At 38.7% G+C, this 25,000-nt stretch overlaps 1 pseudogene; it reads right to left on the bottom strand.

Annotated features, from left to right (window-relative positions):
* Positions 1-25,000, bottom strand: part of LOC136835094 (glutamate receptor ionotropic, kainate glr-3-like) — a 33,260-nt pseudogene that overhangs the window by 1,278 nt on the left and 6,982 nt on the right.

Genomic DNA, 25,000 nt, shown 5'->3' with positions numbered 1-25,000 from the left:
TGGATCGAACCAGGTCTTTCAATTGAAAGCAAGACCGCTGTCAACCGAGCCACACAAGTGGCTTAATTGGTAGCAGTCTTGTCTTTCAATTGAAAGCTAATTGATCCTGAATGAGTCTGAAATTTATGCACATATTTATGTATTTAAATACAATGATTTATTTATAGATTTATATATACACATATATCATATATATATATATATGTATATATATATATATATATATATATATATATATATATATATATATAACATATATATATATATATATATATATATATATATATATATATATATATATATATATATATATATATATATATATATATATATATATATATATATATATATATATATATATATATATATATATATATATATCAAATCTCCATGAACAGGTAGCCTAGGAAACCAGGAATCACCAGCATTCACACTTTAGTAATAGTAGGAATACGCCATTGGAAAAATTGCAAAATGTCCCAAAGGAACCATACCTCCAGCGTAGACAGAAAAAACACCATAAAAGCTTTGCAGATCCATTGGGCGTTGGCTGTTGTCGGCTGGTTTCCTAGGGTCTACCTTAAGGCATACCTGGGCATACCTTAAGTGCTTGAGGAAGATGTGGTTCAAGATGCCGGATTCCATGAGAGATCTGATGCTGTTATTGAAGATGAGAAGCATTGTTATTATCATTTCGAAGCTGTTCCTCTAAAGCCTATGTTACTGAAAAACAACTGCTGGCCTCTTCACATCATCAGGTAGTGGATATAACAAATTTCCAAAGGGCTTGGGAATATTTACTTACTACTTTTGTTATTTATTAACTCCTGCATCTTGAAGTACACATAGAGAGAACAAATAAACTACAATGGTGGGGGAGCAGGTTTAAGGTTGGGGCAAATTTTCATGGTCATCCGTGATGCCATTTTTTTTTTTTTTTTTGTAATCCCGCATCCTCAGTGGGGAACACACCAGCAGCAACTCCTAACCTCCCTGATCAACATAATCAAGGAGGTCACAACGCCTTAGGATCACTCGAGTGTTGGATATACCAGAAGACACTCCTCAGCTTCCCAATCAACACAACCAGGGAAGTCCCTGAAACATCCGCCATTGCAAGTAACCGTTGAAGATTCACCCCACTCGGATTCTGGCTAACCTTCAACCTGCTCCCTAGTCGAGCTTTTACTTTTCATTCATTCTCTCTGTTGAAGGCCACCTTGTGAGTGTCAGTGCATAAGAATGAGTAAATAAACAACGACAGCAATATATTTTCCCATGTCCTCTGGGAATTTGTTGTATCATCTGCCTATTGACGAGACAAATACAATAAGAAATTTTAGATTTGGTATAAGCAAAATTACGCTGAAGCAAGTATTATCATTATTATAATTAGTATTATTATTAATTCTAGTATTCAAAATGTACAAGAAAACAGGCGCTATATTCCAAGTTATATGATGGTCGGATCATTCTGGCGAATATAACACCCTTTAGGTCACCTCATCCCACAAGTGTTCTATGACCTTTTCTCCCTGAATCATGAAGCATACCAAAAGAACTCGGATATTCGCTTAAGTTTTCAGATACTCACACAAAGTTCACGTCCTTCTGCAGTGGGGAGCCTTTTGGAAAGCCCATGGCGAGTGCAGTGCCTCCGAAGAACCTCTCTTGGGCTATGTAAATCGGACATGACCTCGTCTTCAGAAGTGAATGTAAAGGAAAAATATGTGATTGAAATATTTTGCCTAGCGGTGGGAGGGGTATGCCTTTACAATGGCTCCAATCAATTGACAGCCACTAGGTAACAAGAATAATAAAATAAGAACAACAATTATACCATTCAAAGCCAACAGAGCTGACACAGACAAAGAAGTACCTGTATGAATGAACACACGAATACATGAATGAAATGACTACTACTTACTGAAGAGTATGTTGCATGCATGGCGTAGTAAATGGAGAAGGACCCAATAGGAACCGCATACGCCCCAGCATTCAAATCCCTTATGACTCGGAGGGAGTCCGTGTGAGTGATCATTCTCTTGGACATCAGGTTGAGGCTGGAACCCTCCGGAGCTTCCTGCAAGAAATAACAGGTGACCCTCGATCTGTCTGTCTATCCACTTACATTAACTTGATGAATGAGTTAGGAACGACTTGCCTTATTTGCTCGATAGCATGGTACAATTGGAACGTACTTCATAGCAAATCATGGATTTCAGCAACTTCCCTTTTTCCCTTCTCACATATCTATCCAACTACTGCAAATTTTAACTTTCCACTTTATGCAGAGATAATCTGAGCCTTCATGAGTTTACATCACCCCTTACCTTCACTGCCTGGTGCAGCATACTTCCCTCGGTGACAAATGTATAGATGCCCGACTCTAGCAGCTCGCTCATGGTGTTGAAGGGCAGCTCTACCTTGGGCAGGATCAGCATAGCCTTCAGGTACTCTTATAGAGGGTTCCTATTATGAAGGCAGCCATGAGCCACAGGCTGCTGACGATTCGAACCGAGTTCTTCTTTGGCCACCACGGACAAGCTGTGTATACAGGGGTTTTGTCTAATACAGAAAATCAAGGACTTTATGTCGTACTTTACTATCTTCTGTTAAGTAACCACTGTCATTTTCATAATGTACTCAAGATATGACTCCGTCATTTCAGAAGAATACCTTCAATGAGATTAGATCTCTCTGTGATCTGATATATACTGTATATATATATATATATATATATATATATATATATATATATATATATATATATATATATATATATATATATATATATATATATATATATATAGAGAGATTTCTTAGAGAGAGAGAGAGAGAGAGAGAGAAAGAGAGAATTGACGCCAGAGAAAGCATGATTTATGAGAGTATCATTTTTCCTTTTTTTATTTCCCCTACCACCATTTATTGTAAGTGCCGAGAACAAGATAAAATCCTTTCATTTTCTCCAATGATCCAGAACTATTGACATAGTATAAGTTAATTTTGTAGATATTAGTGAAATTTTATTGATTTAATTATGCTTAAAAGCGTTAATTATGATTATCTTGGAGGATTTATGTTATCTGTTTATTCAAGATATTTCCAGACTTCTCAAGCTGACCAGGATTATGCAACATCTACATATACCGAAATCACCGGGAACAGGAACAGCTATGATAATTCATAAGGAGGAGAGGAAAGAGCAGAGCAGAGCAGAGCAGAGCAGAGCAGAGCAGAGCAGAGAGAGCAGACAGGCAGACGACAGAAGGGATTTTTGAAAAACCCCAGCCGTCTCAAGCAGAGTAAACAGTAGAACCTCGGTTACAAGGAATTTATTTTGCTGTTATCTGGAGGCGAGGAGCTGTTCTAAGGAACGCCTCTCTGTCAATCTAGGGCCAAGACCTCTGTGAGTTACAATCGGCCAAGTGAAAATCATCATGTTTTGTTTAGTGAATAAATTTAATTTTCTTATATCTTATTAAGTGTTTGATCACATCATTAAAACGTCACAGGGCACTATCACCACAAGTGATCTTCACAGACTGTCATGAGTAGAATTCAGCATGAAACAAACTGGTATAAAACGTCAGTGATTAATAAGAAAAATGATATAGCACCAAATAGTATAAAGGAAGTAATTCAGATAATAAAGTAATCTTAGATTACATTCTTTTCCTAATCAAGAACCGCACATATATATCATTTATCAATACATAAGTGGATTTATAAAAGCAAAGACAACATGTCTAAACTACTGAAGTGCTATACATTCCAGTCTAAACAACATAAGAACAGCAGTTTCTCACACTGGGAGAGAAAAGCCCCCAGGGACCAGCTGATCGAATTCCAGACTAGTTTGTCCTCCACAAAAGGCTGCTGCTCCTCCTCCCCATCATCCTCTTCCTTTTCCTCAGCCTTTCTCTCGGCTTTCCTGTAGAGGGATTTCAGGTGAGAATACTTGTCATTTTGTATATACGTAGGTCTGCATGAGGGCACAATGCTTAAGCTGATGGGGATTATAATCAGTAGTTATCATAAACAATATTACCAACTAACATTATATATATATATATATATATATATATATATATATATATATATATATATATATATATATATATATATATATATATATATATATAATATATGTATATATAAAATACATGCATAATTGTCCATGTAGACCTGTGGTTCCCAACCTTTTCCTGTCATTTCCCCTCAGTGCAACCTCCAGATTTCCCCCTTCAAACATGAGGGAAAGAGTTTAAAACACACTGTGACGACTTACTAATTTATTTTTCCATTATAGACAAAAAAACTGATAAACAAATAGTTAGATAGAGAGACGGTAAGTTACCCGCATAGGATGAGAGAGCGGCTAGTAGCAAAATAAAGGACTTTGTTTATTCTTGACTTCAAAATTGAATTAAGAGAAGGTTGAGGCAGCTGCTTGTACCAGTGTATCAATATCAGGGCTAGTTTTGAGTCAAGAAAATCCTGACTCACAAAGGTAGGTTACTAAAACAGAATAGGATTTTCAATGCATTGGTGCTCAGTTGGGGTATGAACGCATATTAACTAGAATTCTTCAAGATCTTGTGCACGAAACTCGTCCTTGGCAGAAAGATTCTCTCTCTCTCTCTCTCTCTCTCTCTCTCTCTCTCTCTCATGATAAAATACATCTGATATTTTTATTTAGTTAGTAGGTAGTTAAATTTCCCCTGGTAGTTTCCCCCAGGGGAAATTTCAAACATGCTGGGGAACCACTGAATTGTAGACCTACAGTGCCCTACTGTTGAGCATCACCCTCAAAACTACACAATTCACAAGCAAGAGGTTTGCTTGTCAGAGCAAGAAATGATAAGAGATAAAAAAAAATTATACCTAAATCGTCCATGGAGACTAAGATACCCGATCTGGATGAGAAGAAGCGCCACTGTAACCAAACACATTGATCCAAGAAATAAGCCCCACAGCTGCAGAATAATGATAGAAATAATCTACTATTATTACAGTTTCTACTACTACTACTACTACTACTACTACTACTACTACTACTACTACTAATGCTAATAACTATAAGGATGATCACTGAAATCAACTGAAACTATTAATATAATATTTACTGCTAACAGCAGCGCTCATTTTTAGTAGGTAATTCTTATTTATCTAATTAAATGCAAGTTTAATTTCAAACATGCTAAAAGCGCAACTTGAAGGCCTTGCCAGTCATGGCCAGAAGACCTGAACAAAAGTGGAAGGAATAAATGAGGTTTAACCATGAGAACACTGGCGCAGAGATAAAGTTCCTGATCTTGAGATTTAATAAAGAATACTTACTCAAAGTTTTAACTATAAGCTGATTCTTGTGCTGTATTGATAAAATTGCCTTATAATTTGTTTTGCTCTGCCACAAAATTTGTCATATATATAAACATATATATATATATTACAAATATATATATATATATATATATATATATATATATATATATATATATATATATATATATATATATATATATATATATATATATATGCACGTGTGTCAACTTTTGTCCTTATACACACATGACTCTTTTCATACAGTGACAGATAGTCGACTTATCCATTCGGCTATCAAAAGAGATATAAGGTGATTTTGTCTGCTGTACATACTCCAGTTAAATTCAAATTCTCTACTTAGAACTGAAATCAGCTGAGTACAGAACCTAAATATGACAGAAATATATACAAGAGAGTTGAAATTTACTTACATCTGTCTTGACAGACGAATGGATAAGTTGACTGTCTATCATAGTATCTAAACCAAAAGGCACATGTTCGCATCCATTCCGGGGCGGATGCGCTTGGGTTCAAGTTATCCACAAGGTAAAGAGAATTTTATATTAAGTGATATTATTGACTTAATATATACGCACATACATACATATATATATGCATGTATAACTATGTATGTGCACATTTATACGGGGAGGCTCACCAGGGAGGAGAAAGGCTTCACAAACCCAGCGAGGTCCGATTCCACGATGGGCCGTCGATAGGCAATGACGAATTCATCTGAATAAAGAGGAGGGCTGAAGTCTATGTCCGAGTTCCTAGCATAATCCATCGATAGCACTACACCAGACAGGTCCGCATCCTGTATAATACATGAACTATAAGCGAATATTCTTCCTGAGAAATTTTAATTAAAATTATATATATGTGTACATATACATGTATGTATGTGTATATATGTGTATATATATATATATATATATATATATATATATATATATATATATATATATATATATATATATATATATATATATATATATATATATATATATATATACACACACATACACACATACACCCATACACACACGCACATACACACATGCACATGCACACGCACATACACACACATATACATGTGTGTGTGTATATAACCGAATCACTAAAATATGGAACTTGATGAATAATATAAATAAAGACAAAATCCACGAAGGAAAGAGAGATAGTGGAGTGCTGCAAGGCCTTTCGACTTACAGTCCTTTACTTAGCAGACTGAAGAAATATAAAGATAAATTTACAATGAAAGCTCATATAAATGACAGATGGGGATTACAAAGGAAAAAATATGTACCTGGAATCCAACACAATTGAAGAATTAGTAGAACTGCCAAAACAGGGTTAAATATTTAAGAGGTTTTACAAAGGATTAGACTCAACCGTTCAGAAGCAGGGACGGGACAATTAAAAGATTATACAAGGATGCGACTGACCTCCAAAAAATATTATAAACGTACAACTCAATAATTCTCTTTTTTTGGTAAACAATAACAATTTTTGCAAGATGAATATTTTTACAAAAGAAATTATATTAAACATACAAATACATAGAAAATATATATAAGGTAACTAATTTGTAATTAAGTCAGTGATTTTATCTTTTAAGTCATTCTTGAACATTTTTCTAATACAGGGGTCCAAATAATACATGCTAGGGCTAAGGTTAAAATTACAGCTGGAAGTAAGCTGTATAACAGCAGATTCTAAAGGATTTCGTGAAGAGAAATCTTTCGATCTGGCAATCACTGAATTTTCAGTCCAGTTTATCCTGTGAGAGTTTTCACTTAAATGAATGAATATAGCATTGGATGTTTGCCCAGTTTTGACAGAATACTTATGTTGTTTAATAAGTACATCTCAATCCTTGCTAGATTGGGCAGTCCACATGGAATTTTATATATTATGTTGTTGTTTTCTTTAGGGCTATTTTTTTATTAACATTCCTTTTAGTGTGTTATTATAGGAAAAACAAGGTTGATATTAAAAGATTTTAACAATGATTTTTTGATTTCAAAACCACTAAAATAGACAAGCTAAGAATGTTTTTGTAAGTTTCTTTCTCTTGATAGCTCAGTGGTAGAACGTCGACTGGAGTTGCTGGATAAGTTCTGTGTCGTGGGATCGCGACCCGGCAGTATCAATCCATTTATCACTCATAAATTCCCCTTCGATGATAATTCCCTATCGGGATACTCCTGACGTAGTGTGAATTTGATATTAAGTGACATTTGTAGCTTCATGATTGTATACAAATCATGGTGTGTAAATATATATATATATATATATATATATATATATATATATATATATATATATATATATATATGTATATATACATATATATATATATATATATATATATATATATATATATATATATATATATATATATATATATATATATATATATATATATATATATATATATATACTAAACCAGGAAGGGGACTTACCACAAGGGATGATGCAATCTGACTTGAATTCCTGGTTTGGTCGAATATAGAAGAAAGGAAATTGAGCTGAGGGCTTTACTAGAAAGGGGAATTTTAGGTAAACTCTTAGCATAACTAGAATCACATATATTTACAATAACACAAATCAGAAGATGGGAATAATTATGATGGGTAAATGGGGTCCTGTTGGAGCACTAAATTAAGTTGAATAGATGTAACTGGATGCCAGGGATTTCACTTTAAGGGCACCATGTGTTGATTTGCAGTGGGTTTACCAGAGCAATGAAAGCACAATTGAAGCAAAAGGATCCACAGCAAGAAACTCGACTTGCAATGGTGAATGCATGCGATTAACTGACGAAATTAGTGCAATTAAGTGCTCAAGGATGCACTGATGGTGCCAAAGGACCTTGGGTATAACACTGTTGATTTCACTTGTGACCATAAAAAATAATAAAGTCAGGTCTGTATGAGAATTGCGTTGGAAAATCGGAAAATGGAATGGCAAAAGAAAATGAATTCGTGACTGGTAAAACTCTAATTCCTGGCACTTTACCTTACGTCTGAGAGATGGGTCCTTCTAGATGCACCAATGATGTGGGGGAGGGGCTGGGTGATATGAAGGGAATTGGCACTGGAAATGTACTGGACTGGAAGTCAGCCATGTGATTTGGAATATGGCTCTTAGGGATCAGAGCTCAAAGGGCAGTAGGTGTTAGTTCTGCTACCAGTGTGTCTCTGACGAGAGCTATTGTGCGTAGATCCTCTTATCCCTCCTTGGCCTCGTGGTTTGCTTTGTTGACTGCATGTTAACATGCTGGACCCACATGGGTGATTTTGTGTCACATGATCACCCAACTTTCTCTTTTGGGGTGCAGGCCAGCTGTCCCGAACTAGTGCCTCCTGTGACACTGACTCAGGAACTCCCTTAAGTAGTGCCTGGGGTGGTCATACGACCGAGACTTGTCTAAAAAGGGTGGCAAAGTGACCTAAAAAGGAGTTTTAACAAAGGTCACATGGTCTGGGAAGGGAATGAAAAGACTGTCAAAGGGAAGAATAACAAGAGCTTGGTAGGTGAAGCAAATTCTCTACAACCAACAGTTAATGTCGACAGCGATATGAAATGATTTTCCGTTAAAGTCTTTTGAAAATGATGTTCTTAAAAGGAGAGCTGGCTTGGAAAGAGGTGTCCCTTGTTGCAACTCTCCCAACAAGTTGACATATCACACCTTAAATTGGATGAGAATGTCTACAAACATGACAACTTTACTTTATTTTAACAACATGTGCTCTGTTATTTTCCTTTGCTACTCTAATTTGCTAAAAATTAGTATTTCGGTGGTAAAATATAACTGCAAGTAATTTCACTTCAGTGTTAGTAATTACGTTATCGCAGAATAGAATTGCTGCTGGGGTTAAATGACTTGAGAAATGTTTATTATTAAGGTAAAGTAGCGTAGTTAGAAAAATATTATGAAAGTATTTCAAGAATGTATATATCTGATGACTTAATATAATAACATAAGATTAAGGTTACCAGGTTATTACTAGGTAACATCTAGATTTAATCATGCACTTAAGAATAGGATTAACTTTGTTATGCAAAGTCGGGCGGTTAGTTTGCCCTGATGAGGAGGTATAAATGAAGCACTCATGGGCTTATGTTAGGTGATGCCATGGTGCTCGGTTATGACAGGGTACAGTGCCAGATGGGGCACTAAAGTTGCAAGAGCCTAGTGGCTCTTAATTTAAGTAAAAGGTAGAGTGCCATGCATGTAGCTGTATGGTTTGAGAGTCAGGGACTCTTGGAGGCCATCCAGTCTGATGATTGGCACTTGGGGAAATAATAATACAAGAGTAATAAGTAGTGAGAAATTATAGAATCAAAGAAGGAAGTATCTTATGCTTTCTAGGGAGTTATTCTGAGTGGAAATAACATGACTCTTCATTCTGGAGAGAGTGCCCTGTTATTCTGGGGGTGGTAACAGGGAGCCATTGATAGGGGTGTTAGCTCTGATGCCTGGAAAGAACATCAGCAATTTTGTTGTCTGTACCCTTGATATGTTCGATTCTCCAATTGTAATCTTGGAGATTGATGCACCAACACATTAAACATTTATTTTGGCTCCTGAGGGTCGTGAGATACTTGAGGGGATTATGATCAGTTAAGAGTGTTAAGGGGAATTTATGATCAGCATGATAGGACTCGAACTGTTTCATGGCCAGAATCATACCCAGAAGTTCTTTTTCTCTGGTACTGTACTTGTTTTGAGCCAAGTTGAGCTTCTTGGAATAGTAGGCTACTGGGTGCCTAACCTCAAACTTTTCTTGGAACATGACTGCCCCAGTGCTGGTGTCACTGACATCAATTGTCATGTAGAAGGGCCAGTCATAGTTGGGTGTATGGAGAATGGGTTTATTGGTGAGTACTGCCTTGAGATGGTCATATGCCCTCTCACACCCAGGTGTGCAGTGGGAGGGCTATTTGCCGTGAAAGAGGTTAGTTATACAGGCGGCTGCATCAGCAAAGTTGGGAATGAACCGTCTGAGTACTGGACCAACCCGACGAAACGCTGAGTTTCCCTCTTGGTCCTCGGGTATGGCATATCCCGAATGGCACAGAAGTTGGCATTTTTAGACATCAATTTACCATTTCCTACTCGGTGACCGAGATATGTGATCTCGAGATATGTGATCTCAGCCACCCCAAACTGGCATTTTTTGAGGTTTATAACAAGGCTGGCTTTTTGTACGGCAGCCAGGATTTGGTCGAGGATCTATAGGTGCTCCTCCCACAAGTGGGCATAAGTAACTATGTCATCTAGATATACAATACAGTTCTTCATACCTGCCAGGACCTTGTTCATTAGCCTCTGGAAACAGCTAGGTGCACTCCTTAACCCAAAGGACGTCACCTTACACTGGTAGAGGTGAATGTGGTGAAAGCAGTCAGAGGGCACGACTCCTCAGACAGGGGCACCTGCTAGTATTCCTTTTCTAGATCGATTTTGCTCAAATAGGAGGCACTGCCCAGGCTGACTAAGCAGGTCTCAATTCATGGAAGGGGGTACGGTTCTGGTTTGGTTACTTCATTCAACTTCTAAGAGTTGATACATAACTTATCTCCCCTTTCTTTCTTGGGAACAAGACTACTGGGAGGACCACTCACTGTGGCTGTCTTCAATAAGGCCAAGGTCGAGTTGAAGTTGTACTTGCTCCTTCATCCTCTTTTCCTTCTGCCGATTGACTCGGTAGTAACCTTGGGCAGGTGTATCGCATGTTCCAGGACGTTGGTGCATCCAAGGCGGTCCTGGGTGACCTGTATGTGTGCGCTTAACAGTTGTTGTATAACCTGCCTCTGGTGACTCTTGAGTCCTGGAGTAATGGGCTCAAGGTTGAGTAGGACTTCAGAATTTCTCAAGGGGGGTGGCATCGTGGTGATGGTGCCCACAAGGGCCCCAGGAGCAGGAAGGACTTCTCTGGCTTCCTTTTCCTCTTGGGTTAAGTAGAGTTTTAGCAAATTAATTTGCAGTCATTTAGCTTGCCTCCGCCCACAGTCAACGAGGTAGTTCAAGGTTCCTCACTTCCTGAGTATCTTGTGGGGGCCCTGAACTGAGTTTCAAGGGGGCAAGTGGCTCTGTCAGAAGCACCAGGACCTGGTCTCCGATGTTAAAGGATCTATTTCTGGCGTTCTTAGTGAGTTTGAGCTTGACCCTCTCTTGAGTGGCTGCCTCCGTACCTTGAGTGACCACCCATACAGCCTGAAGGTTCCACTGGATGTTGGGGAGGTCCTTCGCCCAGTCTGCCTTTGTCAGTTCAGCCCAAGCTTTGTATAGTGTGTAGAGGGGTCCCCGGGTGGAATAAGCATAGAGAAGTTCAAAGAGGCTGTACCCCAGGGTCTCGGAGGGTGCCTGGCAGAAAGCGAAGAGGGCATAGGGGAGGTTTTCCTCCCAGGTTGCTCCTCCTTTGTGTTCTAGTTTGACTAGAGTAGAGCCGAGGGTTTGGTGGAATCTCTCCACTATTCTGTGGCTTTCAGAATGGTAAGGAGTGGAGTGGATATGTTTTATGCCATGGCTGGCCATGCTGTCTTGGAATTCTTTGCACATGAAATGTCGCCCTTGATCACTTTGGATTGTGGCAAGGATCCCGAAATGACAGAAAAATTGTATGAGGGCCTTTACGGCATTCTTGGAGCTCTCACCCCTGAGGGGGAAAGCTTCTGGATACCTTGTAAATCAGTCTATGATAGTAAGGCAGTGGTTGTATCCCATCTTGCACTTGATATGTCCCTGAGGTGTATAATAATCGATGACAACATCCTGGAAGGGGACGCCGACAGAGGGAATGTTCTTGAGAGGAGCCTTGGGGAGGACTTCATTAGGGTTTCCCATGACTTGACAGGTGGGGCATGAGGCTACGAATGCCTTGACAGCCTTTTGTAGTCTTGGCCAGTAGAATCTTCCTTCGATGGCCCAGATGGTCCAGGTGACACCAAAATACCCCCAATGCCATCATGCACCAACCAGAGGTCTTGCTGTAGGGACAAGGGGACTACTACCAGTCGATGAATGACCTGAGCAGGCTCATGCCGTCCCTGGGATACTTGGTAGATTACCTAGTCCTGCAGGAAGAAGTTGTTCTTTACAAGATCCTTCATTTCTTCCTTGTCAGTGATAGCTTCCAAGCAGAGGCGCCGGAGGGTGGCATCCTCCGTCTGGGCACAGATAAGTTGTTCCCTGCTTCAGGCAGGAAGGGAGGTGTCCGCCCCCGTGATGAGAAGGGCAGCCGCAGGTACGGAGTCAGATTAGTCTAGTGGTGTGTCAGGCTGTTCCTGCAGCCAAGGCACTTCTGATAAAGATATCGGCTGGTAGCGGATTGGCGGGTAGTGGATTGGAGCCAGCAGTAAGTGCCTCCTCCTTGGGTTCATCAGGTGTCGTGGCTATCATGCAGAGTGAAGGGATCAAGGTGTCCCTCCACTGGGCGAGATCTTGGCCCAGGAGGAGGGGACGTCCTGTCATGAGGGACTGGACAGTCCAAAGAGGTGTTCTCTTTCTCTGTGGTAACCCATAGACAAAATGTACAGAGGTCCTTGACATCACTGTTTACCCAGCAAATGGTCATCCACTCATCTTTGCAGATGGTGGCACCAGGAGGCACTTGCTCCTGAGTGATGAGGCTGACCTCTGACCCAATGTCAATGATGATTGGCAGCATTTGAGGTGGAGTGGAGCCACTGGGGGCCACTATGGCCACAACATTGAGGCATATCCACTCAGCAGGCTGTCGGGGACTGGCAGCAGTGTGGACTGCTTTGGGTGCAGCATATTGTGGGCAGCCTACATTTTGCGGACATGTGACCTTTCAGGTTGCAGTCAGCGCAAATTTCATTGCCAAAGTCCCTTCGTGACACTGACCCCGTGGGGGAGCATGCCAGTTGTTGTTTACCCAAAAGCCAGACAAGGTCCCATTGTGAGAACTAATGGGGGACTCCAGCAGAGCCTCAGCCTTCAGACGGTACAGTTCTGTGAGGTGTCCGACCTTCTTACAATGGCCACACACAGGTTTCCTTTGAGGATGCCCATTTTTGATCTGGCTTAGTCTGGAGGTGTGAGAAGGGCGACTTAACTTCCATCCCAAGGAGCTGATATGAGGATGGAATGTGTCCCATTCATCCACCAAGCAGCAGCACTCAGCGAACGTCTTGGGGCTTTGTCACAGAGGTGAATGGCAAGAGCACCAGGGGCATAGTAGAAAAAGTCCTTGGATGCATGTACTTGAACAGAATTTTGAAGGTGGAGATGCCTAGGGCTTCTACCCAGCACTTGAGGGGGTGGGTCTTGTGGTATGCCCAGTCAGCCCAGGTTTGACTTGCTTCCTTGGGCCATCCTCGCCAATGCTGTCTCCAGCACTCAGGGGTGATTTCATAAGCCTTAGTGACAGCCTTTTGGACCTCCTCAGGGTTTCCTTGGTCATCCGAGAAAGGGATCAGAAGGCGATTTACAGCCATGTGCTTCCCCAGAACCAGGAAAACTTCTGCAGAAGTGTGTAAGTGGAGAAGACCTTTTCTATGTGGTCAAGCCAGGTCTCAGATTCGGAATCAGTTCATTTTGGGATTAAAGAGCCGACACTGGTGAGAGTGGACTGGGAAGAGGTCAGAGCAGGGTTTGCAGCCCTATTTTGGGTGAAGGCGAGCTCATGGGCCCTTTGTTTCTCCGTTTCCTGTCTTTCCTTCTCCTCCTAGACTTCTCTTTCCTCCTTTTCCATCTTCTCCTGTCTCTCTTTTTCCTAACTTTCTTCTCTTTCCTTCTTTTCCTTATCCTTCTCCCATCTCTCTTTCTCCGCCCTTTTTTCTCTTTCCTTCTTTTCCTTCTTCTCCTGTCTCTCTTTCTCCTCCCTTTCTTCTTTTTCCTTCTTTTCTTGTTCCTATTCCTGTTTAGCAGCTGCTACCCATTCACTGACCCAGGTGTTCAGTAGCTCTCCTGTGGGGTTCAGATCCTTCCCCATTGCCATGAAGGTCTTGTAATCAGTGGTATAGGCAAAACGTACTGCTACAGCAGGTTGTGAGTCTAAACTCCAGGCAAGTTGAAGGATACTTTAGTGGCACTCAATGCCAAGGGGCATGGTGCTAATGGTGGTCTGGCACTGCTTTGGCAGTGAGTGATTGGGCAATCGAGTGGGGCCAATAGGTGGCACTACTGGTAAATGGGAGTGCCATTTTTGTTAGGTGACATTGGCACTGATTGCAGGCTCGCTCTGGGGAGTCAAGCGAGATAATTTTAAGGTCTCGTTTAAAGCATGGTTTCTGGTGTGTTCAAGAGAATGCCTGGGGGCACTTTATAGTGCATGGCTAACTCTGGGGAGTCGAGCTTGAGGCTAGGGTGTGTTCTACAGAACGTTTTGGTTGTTCCGGAGAATGTAGGTTGGTTCAAAGAACTTAGGGTCGTTCGAAAAGAACAGGTTTTGGGTTGTTCCAGAGAACATAGGTTTGTTCAAAGAACATAGGGTTGTTCGAAAAGAACATAGGTTTGGTTTGTTCCAGAGAACATAGGTTTGTTCAAAGAACGTAGGGTTGCTCAAAAAACATAAGTTTGGTTTGTTCAGGAGAACATAGGTTTGTTCAAAGAATGTAGGGTTGTTCGAAAAGAACGGGTTTGGTTTGTTCCGGAGAACATAGGTTTGTTCAAAGAACGTGGGGTTGTTCGAAAAGAACATAGGTTTGGTTTGTTCAGGAGAACATAGGTTTGTTCAAAGAATGTAGGGTTGCTCAAAAAGAACATAGGTTTGGTTTGTTCAGCAGAACATGGGTTTGTTCAAAGAATGTAGGGTTGTTCAAAAAGAATGTAGGTTTGGTTTGTTCAAAGAATGTAGGGTTGCTCCAAAAGAACGCAGGTTTTGTTTGTTTAGGAGAACGAAGGTTTGTTCAAAGAACGTAGGGTTGCTCAAAAAGAACAAAGGTTTGGTTTGTTCGGGAGAACATAGGTTTGTTCAAAGAATGTAAGGTTGTTCGAAAAGAATGTAGGTTTGGTTTGTTCAAAGAACGTAGGGTTGTTCCAAAAAATACGTAGATTTGGTTTGTTCAGGAGAACGTAGGTTGGTTCAAAGAACGTAGGGTTGTTTGAAAAGAATGTAGGTTTGATTTGTTCAGGAGAACGTAGGTTTGTTCAAAGACCGTAGGGTTGTTTGAAAAGAACATAGGTTTGGTTTGTTCAGGAGAACATATGTTTGTTAAAAGAACATAGGGTTGTTCAAAAAGAACATAGGTTTGGTTTGTTCAGGAGAACGTAGGTTTGTTCAAACAATGTAGGGTTGTTCAAAAAGAATGTAGGTTGGTTTGTTCAGGAGAACATAGATTTGTTCAAGGAACGTAGGTTGTTTGAAAAGAATGTAGGTTTGATTTGTTCAGGAGAACGTAGGTTTGTTCAAAGAATGTAAGGTTGTTCAAAAAGCATGAAGATTTGGTTTGCCCAAGAGGACATAGGTTTGTTAAAAAACATAGGGTTATTCGAAAAGAACGTACGTTTGGTTTGTTCCGGAGAACATAGGTTTTGGTTCTCATGCTGGCTCATTCCGTAGATGGGAGCGAAGAGTTTTGCTCACACGGACTTAGGAGATCAAAATTAAACACTTTATAGACTTGCAAAGTGGCTCGTATGGCCACGTATGAATGAACCTTGTAAATATGAATTTTCAAAGGGTGGACGTTGAATTTCTTAGGAGGTTAATTAGAAATTTTAGCATGGTTGCTACTGCCTGTGTGTGTGAGAGAGAGAGAGAGAGGGGGGCGAAGTGGAATTGTCTATCGCACTTGATTAGAGTTGCCAGATGGTGTGTGTCCTATCTAAACAATGGACGGCAAATTGTCCAGAGCACGTGGTGGTGGAAATAAATGCACTTTTCCGTTTTTTATACTGTTAACACTTCACTTTCTGACTAAGACCTAACAATTTAAGTCATGCAGAAGTTGCTAGCATGCAATAGCAGAAAAACTCGTGTTTCGAAATGGCAACACTCTTTCTCTCTGTGAGATTACTTGTTCAGCATGCACATGGGGATTTTAATTCTTAGAGAAAATTTAATAATAAAAAAAATTCCAGTCATGATTTATGATTGCAATACAAAAGTAACAAAATACTTACACTGTGTACCTTTGTTCGATTGTTTTGCTTATTTAAAGGGATCTACTGTAAAAGGTTAGTTTATCGTCTTGTATCCAGCTTAGCAGAGCTATTTGCTGGGCTTGCAATGATATTGCAGGCTACAAATCTTGAGCAAGAATCGCCACTTTTATATTCTAAACCAGAGAAGGTGACTTACCACAAGGGATGATACAATCTGACTTGAATTCCTGGTTTGGTCGAATATAGAAGAAAGGAAAATCTGCTGAGGGCTTTACTAGCGTTGAAACTTCGGTAAGAGAGATTGTACTTTTCCGCAAGTTGTGGTATAGTTTTACGTATTTTCTTTAAATTTACGTAAAGTGGAAATGCGTATTATGTAGAAGAAGGATATTATGTTTCGTTGTTTGTGTTTAGTAGTGAAAAACGTTGTCTTAGCTGTTTTGTGTGTTTAATTGTAAGTGTACTTGTAAATTTGCTTAACTACCAGTATTGGTTGTTGTATGGTAGTTAGTCGAAGGTTTGGTTTCGGACAAAGACGGCCGTGAACTGAGTTCCTTCATAGATTTAACGTAGAGTGGTTCGAGCTAGTGGGAGACTCAAGAATGCAGCCATAATTGTTCGTGTCTACAAATCCATTTAAGTATTCCTATTCATCTTAAACTACATTTAGACAAACTTCCTTTAGGAGATATGCATATCTAAATGAAAGGATAATTTCTTGCGGTGTGCTTTGGATGAGGGTCATGAAATAGAGATTGTGCTCACACCAATCTAACTACTGTACATCGAGCTAGGAACAATTGAATACGCCAACAGTAAGTTTATATTGTTAGTTTAGTTAATATACACAACGCAATGTATTGATATAATCACAATTTAAACTAGCATAAGAGTGAAGTAACCTGGGTGTCATAACATAAGAGTTAGGCTACGATTTGGGTCAGTACGTTTTGGATTGTTTAGGCTATACGATAACACTGACGATTTGAAATGCTATACTTATTCTGAGTGAGTCGGAATAACTTGAAAGGGAAACTTTAGGTAAACTCTTAGGATAACTAGAATCACATATATTTACAATAACACAATTAAGGGCTCAAGGATGCACTGATGGTGATCAATGGATCCTTGGGTATAACACTGTTGATTTCACTTGTGACCATAAATAATAATAAAGTCAGGTCTGTATGAGAATTGCATTGGAAACTTGGAAAATGGAATGGCAAAAGAAAAGGACTACATGACTTGTAAAACTCAAATTCCTGGCACTTTTACCCAGTGTCGAAGAGATGGGTCCTCGTAGATGAACCGATGATGGGGGGCGTGATATGAAGGGAATTGGCACTGGAAATATACTGGACTGGAAGTCAGTCATGTGGTTTGGAATATGGCTCTTAGGGAGCGGAGCTCAAATGGCAGTAGGTGTTTGATCTGTGCCAGATGTCTCTGACGAGAGGCATCATGCATAGGTCCTCATATCCCTTCGCCCAGATTAATTTCCCATTCTTGCAGGAGTCATCCATTTTCTATCGTGCCTCCTTTGCCTCGTGGCTCGCTTGGTTGACTGCATGCTAACATGCCAGGCCCACATGGGTGATTTTGTGTCACATGTTCACCCAACTTTCTCTTTTGGGGTACTGGCCAGCTGTCCTGAACTAGTGCCTCCTGTGGCGCTGACTCAGGAACTCCCTTAAGTAGTGCCTGGAGTGATCATATGATCAAGGTTTGTCTCCAAAAGGCAGTGAAGTGAACTGGAAAGGAGTTTTAATGCAGTCACATGATCTAGGAATGAAAAGATGGCCAAAGGGAAGAATAACAAGAGTTTGGTAGGAGAAGCAAATTCTCTACGACCAACAGTTAATGTCGACAGTGATATGAAACGATTTTACATTGACATCTTTTGAAAATGATGTTTTTAAAAGGATAGTTGGCTTGGAAAAGAGGTGTCCCTTGTTGCAATACATACATACATATATATATATATATATATATATATATATATATATATATATATACACACACTCACACACACATTATATATATATATATATATATATATATATATATATATATATATATATATATATATATATATATATATATATATATATATATATATATATATATATATATATATATAAAAAACAGGTCAAAGGCAAACACAACGCATGTTACATTCATCAGGGACAAGAGCAGGAACATAGAAGCAGAATAACAAATAGTAAACCATTTATTCAAGTGTTTTGTGATTTTCATTCACATCTTCAGGGATATCTACAATAATAAAGTACAGTGTATAAATACTAATTCATAAAAAAATTATTTTTTAATTTCTTAAACATCCAAAGTGAACTAAAACTCACAAAGCAAGGACATAAAAGATTTCAGATTGATGAGGGAGGACAACATATTTAAAACAGATGTATTCAGAAACAAAAGAGTTAAAACAAACAACATACCTAAACGCAGACAAACTTAAAAACACTGGAGACTGACATGCTGTTCAGAGGCCCAGAAGAAACTAAGAATATAATATACAAAGATTTTTCCAGGCAGGCAGAGAGTTAGGATAAATATAAGGGTACAGAAGTCATCAGACAATTCAGTGACGGAACACGTTGTTTGATACTTAATGTTTCGAGAATAAGTATTTCTTGTGAACTGTTTGTGTGCCCAGTAATTTTAAAATCTTCATATCTGATTTCTGTTTTGTATTTGATGGTATGATTACGTATGTTTGAAGATCCTGGATTGGCTAAGCGGCATCCCGTTCTGTAGGCTAAGGATCCAAAAAGTATCTGTTCTTTTTTCAGATTCAAGGATCGGCTACAACCTTTGATGTCGCCTGGTGTTGTCTATGAATACAATTGTCTGAAACGTAATTCTGGAAAACATATCGGAGCCACCAGACGGCTTCTCAGGGAGCTTCTGGTAAAATGTTCCTGCTGTTATTTGACCCAGTTGAATATATATATATATATATATATATATATAAATGTATATATATATATATATATTTATATATAATATATATATATATATTATATATATATTTATATATATATATATATATACATACATACATGCATATGTATTATATATATATATATATATATATATATTTATATATATATATATATATATATATATATAAATATATATATATAATATATATATATATATATATATATATATATATATATATATATATATATATATATATATATATATATATATATATATATATATATATATATATATATATATATATATATATATATATATATATATATATATATATATATATTAGTAGGACCTCGAACTTATGCGAGGTTAGGTTCCTGAACCCTTTGCAAGGCAAGGCGAGGATTTGTGTAAGTTTGGTATGGTCACTAAAAATGCTAACATATACAGTAAATGCTTATTTCTAGAGTTTAAACCCTATATATGACAAAATCATGCCCTCAAAACACTTTAATTTCATTTAAAAGTTAACTTAATACCATACTGTAATTCATATTTCATTACACTACTGAGAGAGAGAGAGAGAGAGAGAGAGAGAGAGAGAGAGAGAGAGAGAGAGAGAGAGAGAGAGAGAGAGAGAGAGAGAGAGAGAGAGAGATTTCACTATCCTTAGTAGCGGTACATATTTGACCATCGAGTGGGCAACATTTTCTACACTTCGTGGTCAATATGTCAAAATAGTTGACAGTTAGGTCTTCTCCAAAATTTTGGAGAAGACTGGGAATCGATATGTATTCTTTTAAAATTTTACATAATTTACTATAGATATCCATAAATGTTGTAATTATAGCATGTAAAATATGAAAACATTAATACCAAAGTTTTAAGAGGCGCAGAAGAAATGAGTAGGAAAAAGTTTCTGCTACTTTATTGGAGACGCAGGCCATTTATATAGGGGCGGACTGACGTCACACCAAGGAATACAATGGAACCTCGGTGACCCGAAGTCAATTACACTGGACAATAATTACAATGCATAAATACAATTCTTGTGCAAAGAAATTGGACAATGACCGACATGACAACATTCTGATACATGTAAAAAAGAGACAGATACAAAATAAATTAGTAACAGGTATAAATTTACATAGAAAGGCATGGCTGGTTCGATATGGCTGTTTTTGCGTGACCCGCTCCTATAGGAGAGGAACTGAAAGAAAACGGGTCGCTCATCACAGATCACAGAAGACTCACTCAGCTGAGACTTTACAAAGTAACATCTTGTTTATCTGTGAAACTGCAGTATCAAAACAAACAAACATATATGTTACAATATGCATAAAAATTCTCTCTCATCTCAAAAGAGAGAGAGAGAGAGAGAGAGAGAACAAAAATACAACTTATACGTCAAAGCAAATATTAAAGTACCAGAGAGAGAGAAAGATGTTTACATTGACACTGTTTTGTGATTTTAGTACCATACAGTATTTATGTACAAAAACAAAAATAATACAAATTTTTCATAAAGATTTTACACATAAACGCATTAAAATTGTAAATTACATAAAAAATTAAACATAACCACTTCTGCAGGGTTTCTTGAGGATTTTGCAAATGTCGTGTGTCTGTGAAAAAAAATCGCATATGCCAATTAGTTAGGTTTCAATGAAGAGTTTGCATGTCTGTGAATTCACACAACTCGAAGCATGTAACATCGAGGTATTACTACAGTATATATATATATATATATATATATATATATATATATATATATATATATATATATATATATATATATATATATATATATATATATATATATATATATATATATATATATATATATATATATATATATATATATATATATATATATATATATATATATATATATATATATATATATATATATATATATATATATATATATATATATGATTATTATCACTTTTGTATTGTGATTCATTTATCACACATTACCACAGGTGAAAAATAAGAAACGGGTGTAGGTCCTGACTGGTTTCGACTTTATTTCCAACGGGGTGTAGGATCTGCCGGTTTCGACTTTATTTCCAAGCCATTGGAAATAAAGTCGAAACCGGTCAGACCTACACCCTGTTTTCTTATTTTTCACCTGTGGTAATGTGTGATATATATATATATTTATATATATATATGTATATGTATGTATATATATATATATATATATATATATATATATATATATATATATATATAAAAGGACCTCATTCAAACTGATGGTATTTAATGGAGTTTTTATTCAAAAGTTACAAGTTTTCTTGGACAAACAGTCCACATTATCAAGTATCCCATAATGAGCAAACGCATAGTCCGGCTGTATTTATATCTGTGTGCTGGGTACTTTAATCCTATAATCGCCTAGCTCTTCCTGTGTGACCTCCACCCTCTCTTGACCTTGGTCTTTTCTCTGATCCCTGGTTCCAGATGTCCGTTTTCCGTGCGTTCTCTTGCGTTTTTTCTTCGTTTCTTGCTACTGTGGAGTATATGATTTTCTAGATATGCTGTCTTCAAAGCCGTTTCCGTGTTCCCTGCCATCGTGTTGTTGGCGCAAGTTATGAAGGCGTTCTCTACAACCAGTCTAGATGTTTTGTTGGTGTTCCTGTACAGAAAACTCATATTTTCCCAGTCTATTCTGTGATCATTTTCCCAACAGTGTTTGGCAACTGCCGACGTCTGATTATAATGCCTTATGTTCTGCAGATGTTGTTTGCTTCGCTCTTTACATGATTTGCCAGTTTCTGCCATAGTACCCTTCTTCACAGTCTAGACACGCTGCCATATAAACCCCCTCTAATCTCTTCCCCTCTACCGACTTTTTGTTTCTAACTATTTTATTCCTAATGGTGTTTTTGTAGCTGCCTATCAATTTGAAATTATTTAGCTTCCTGTTGATGGGTGCAATAGAGTTGTTGTCCGGAACTGTAATTATTTTCTTTCCTACCAAATGTTCCTTTTCAATCCTTTCCTCTCCCCAAAATAGTTTTTCCTTGCTTTGATATGTGCCTACTCCCACCAATACTTAGGGTAGCCTAATCTCCTAAAACTCTCCTCAGGTAATCCAACTCTTCGTCTAAAAATTCGGGACTGCAAATCCTATAAGCCCTGATGGCCAACCCTGTCATTAATCCTATTTTTATTTCTTTCCTATGACTGGAGAACTATTTTGGGGAGAGGGAAAGGATTGAAAAGGAACATTTGGTAGGAAAGAAAATAATTACAGTTCCGGACAACAACTCTATTGCACCCATCAACAGGAAGCTAAATAATTTCAAATTGATAGGCAGCTACAAAAACACCATTAGGAATAAAATAGTTAGAAACAAAAAAGTCGGTAGAGGGGGGAAGAGATTAGAGGGGGTTTATATGGCAGCGTGTCTAGACTGTGAAGAAGGGTACTATGGTGAAACTGGCAAATCATGTAAAGAGCGAAGCAAACAACATCTGCAGAACATAAGGCATTATAATCAGACGTCGGCAGTTGCCAAACACTGTTGGGAAAATGATCACAGAATAGACTGGGAAAATATGAGTTTTCTGTACAGGAACACCAACAAAACATCTAGACTGGTTGTAGAGAACGCCTTCATAACTTGCGCCAACAACACGATGGCAGGGAACACCGGAAACGGCTTTGAAGACAGCATATCTAGAAAAATCATATACCCACAGTAGCAAGGAAACGAAGAAAAAACGCAAGAGAACGCACGGAAAACGGACATCTGGAACCAGGGATCAGAGAAAGACCAAGGTCAAGAGAGGGTGGAGGTCACACAGGAAGAGCTAGGCGATTATAGGATTAAAAGTACCCAGCACACAGATATAAATACAGCCGGACTATGCGTTTGCTCATTGTACGGATACTTGATAATGTGGACTGTTTGTCCAAGAAAGCTTGTAACTTTTTGAATAAAAACTCCATTAAATACCATCCAGTTTGAATGAGGTCCTTTTAGTAATTCTACTAATGCACAGAACAATTGTGTATGTGATAAAGTTAATATATATATATATATATATATATATATATATATATATATATATATATATATATATATATATATATATATATATATATATATATATATATATATATATATATATATATATATATATATATATATATATATATATATATATATATATATATATATATATATATATATATATATATATATATATATATATATATATATATATTTATATTATATATATGAATGTGTAAAGTCATCTGTAAAGTCATTTAGAAGTCTCTGCTGAATGTGTTGTTTGTAAAGTCTCTGCTGAGCAAGTTTTCTATGGAGACGTCCCATTTTCTTTGCCTCTACAATTAGTCACGCCTAACGTGCTAGGTCACGCAAATTCAATCATTTAAAGTATGTATATAATTGTTTACCTGTTGTCGATTGTGTATCATGTATTTCTTCTTTCACAGGCGTCAAGATTGTATTCAATTTCAGTTCTGTCTATTTTCACACTGTAAAGTGTACTCGTTCGCTGTATTTATTGTTAATTATTATCGACCTCAGGTCACTTATGCTCCCATTGTATTCTGCGACACGACATCAGTCTGCCGCTATATAAACCGCCTGGATCATGAATAAATCAGCAGTACTCTTTTACCTGGTCGTTTTTTTGCACCTCTTAAAGTGGTGACCCCAGAGTGGTTCCTGGAGCCATTAGTGGACCCATACGGCGACTCAGTCTTGGCTCCAGGAACTTACTCACACCCTTAGCGGACTAATTACGGCGCTGTAACCAGCATTTGGGCGTGCTGACTCTCGTTGGCAAAATCACCAGCGTCATTAGCGGACTCACACGGCACGCTTCCAAGTGCGTTTTGACACAAGTTCCCCACTCCAGTTAAGAGGGCAAAGAGCGAGCATGGATGCGGACATCCCCTCCCTCGTGCAGTTAACCACTAACCTCGCGGATTTGGATGTCTACCTCCCTCCCATATCACCCGCGCCCGCCCCCGTGCCGAGGCTCTCACGCTCCTCCACACCCCTGCCCGCGCCCCACACTCTCCCCTGCCCGGCAGGACAATCAAGGGCCGTCCTGTCCATAAAACTGCCGCCGTTCACGCAGGGGAACCCATCGGCATGGCTGTACAGGGTCGAGAGCCAGTTCAGGCTGGTGGAACTCAACGATGAGGTGCTGCAGGCAGACACAGTACTCAACGCCCTGCTGGAGATCTACAGGAAGCTCGTCCCGTGGGTGTCCGCCACACGCCCCCTCACCTACGACCTCCTGAAGAAGTCCCTCCTCGAGACATGCTCCCTGCCGGTCGCCGAGCGGGCTGCCCGCGCCCTCGACCTCGCATGGAGTCATGGGGCATGATTCAGGACCTCCTCACCCTCCCAGACACCGACGGCAGCGGAAAACAACACGAAATAAGCCTGTCGCGGGAGCTCCTCCTTCGTCAGCTGGACAGGCCACCATGGCAGCAGAAGAACCCAGGGGCCCAGAACCAGTAGGCTTCTACGTCCGCGACACCATCTCCGGCAGGATGATGCTGGTCGACACGGGGGCCGTTAGATCAATCTTCCCAGCATCCAGAGAGGACCTCAAGCGAGTTCTGTC

The sequence above is a fragment of the Macrobrachium rosenbergii genome, chromosome 54 (genome assembly GCF_040412425.1).
Source record: "Macrobrachium rosenbergii isolate ZJJX-2024 chromosome 54, ASM4041242v1, whole genome shotgun sequence".
Lineage (NCBI taxonomy): Eukaryota > Metazoa > Arthropoda > Malacostraca > Decapoda > Palaemonidae > Macrobrachium > Macrobrachium rosenbergii.
This window is presented reverse-complemented; position numbering and strand designations above follow the sequence as displayed.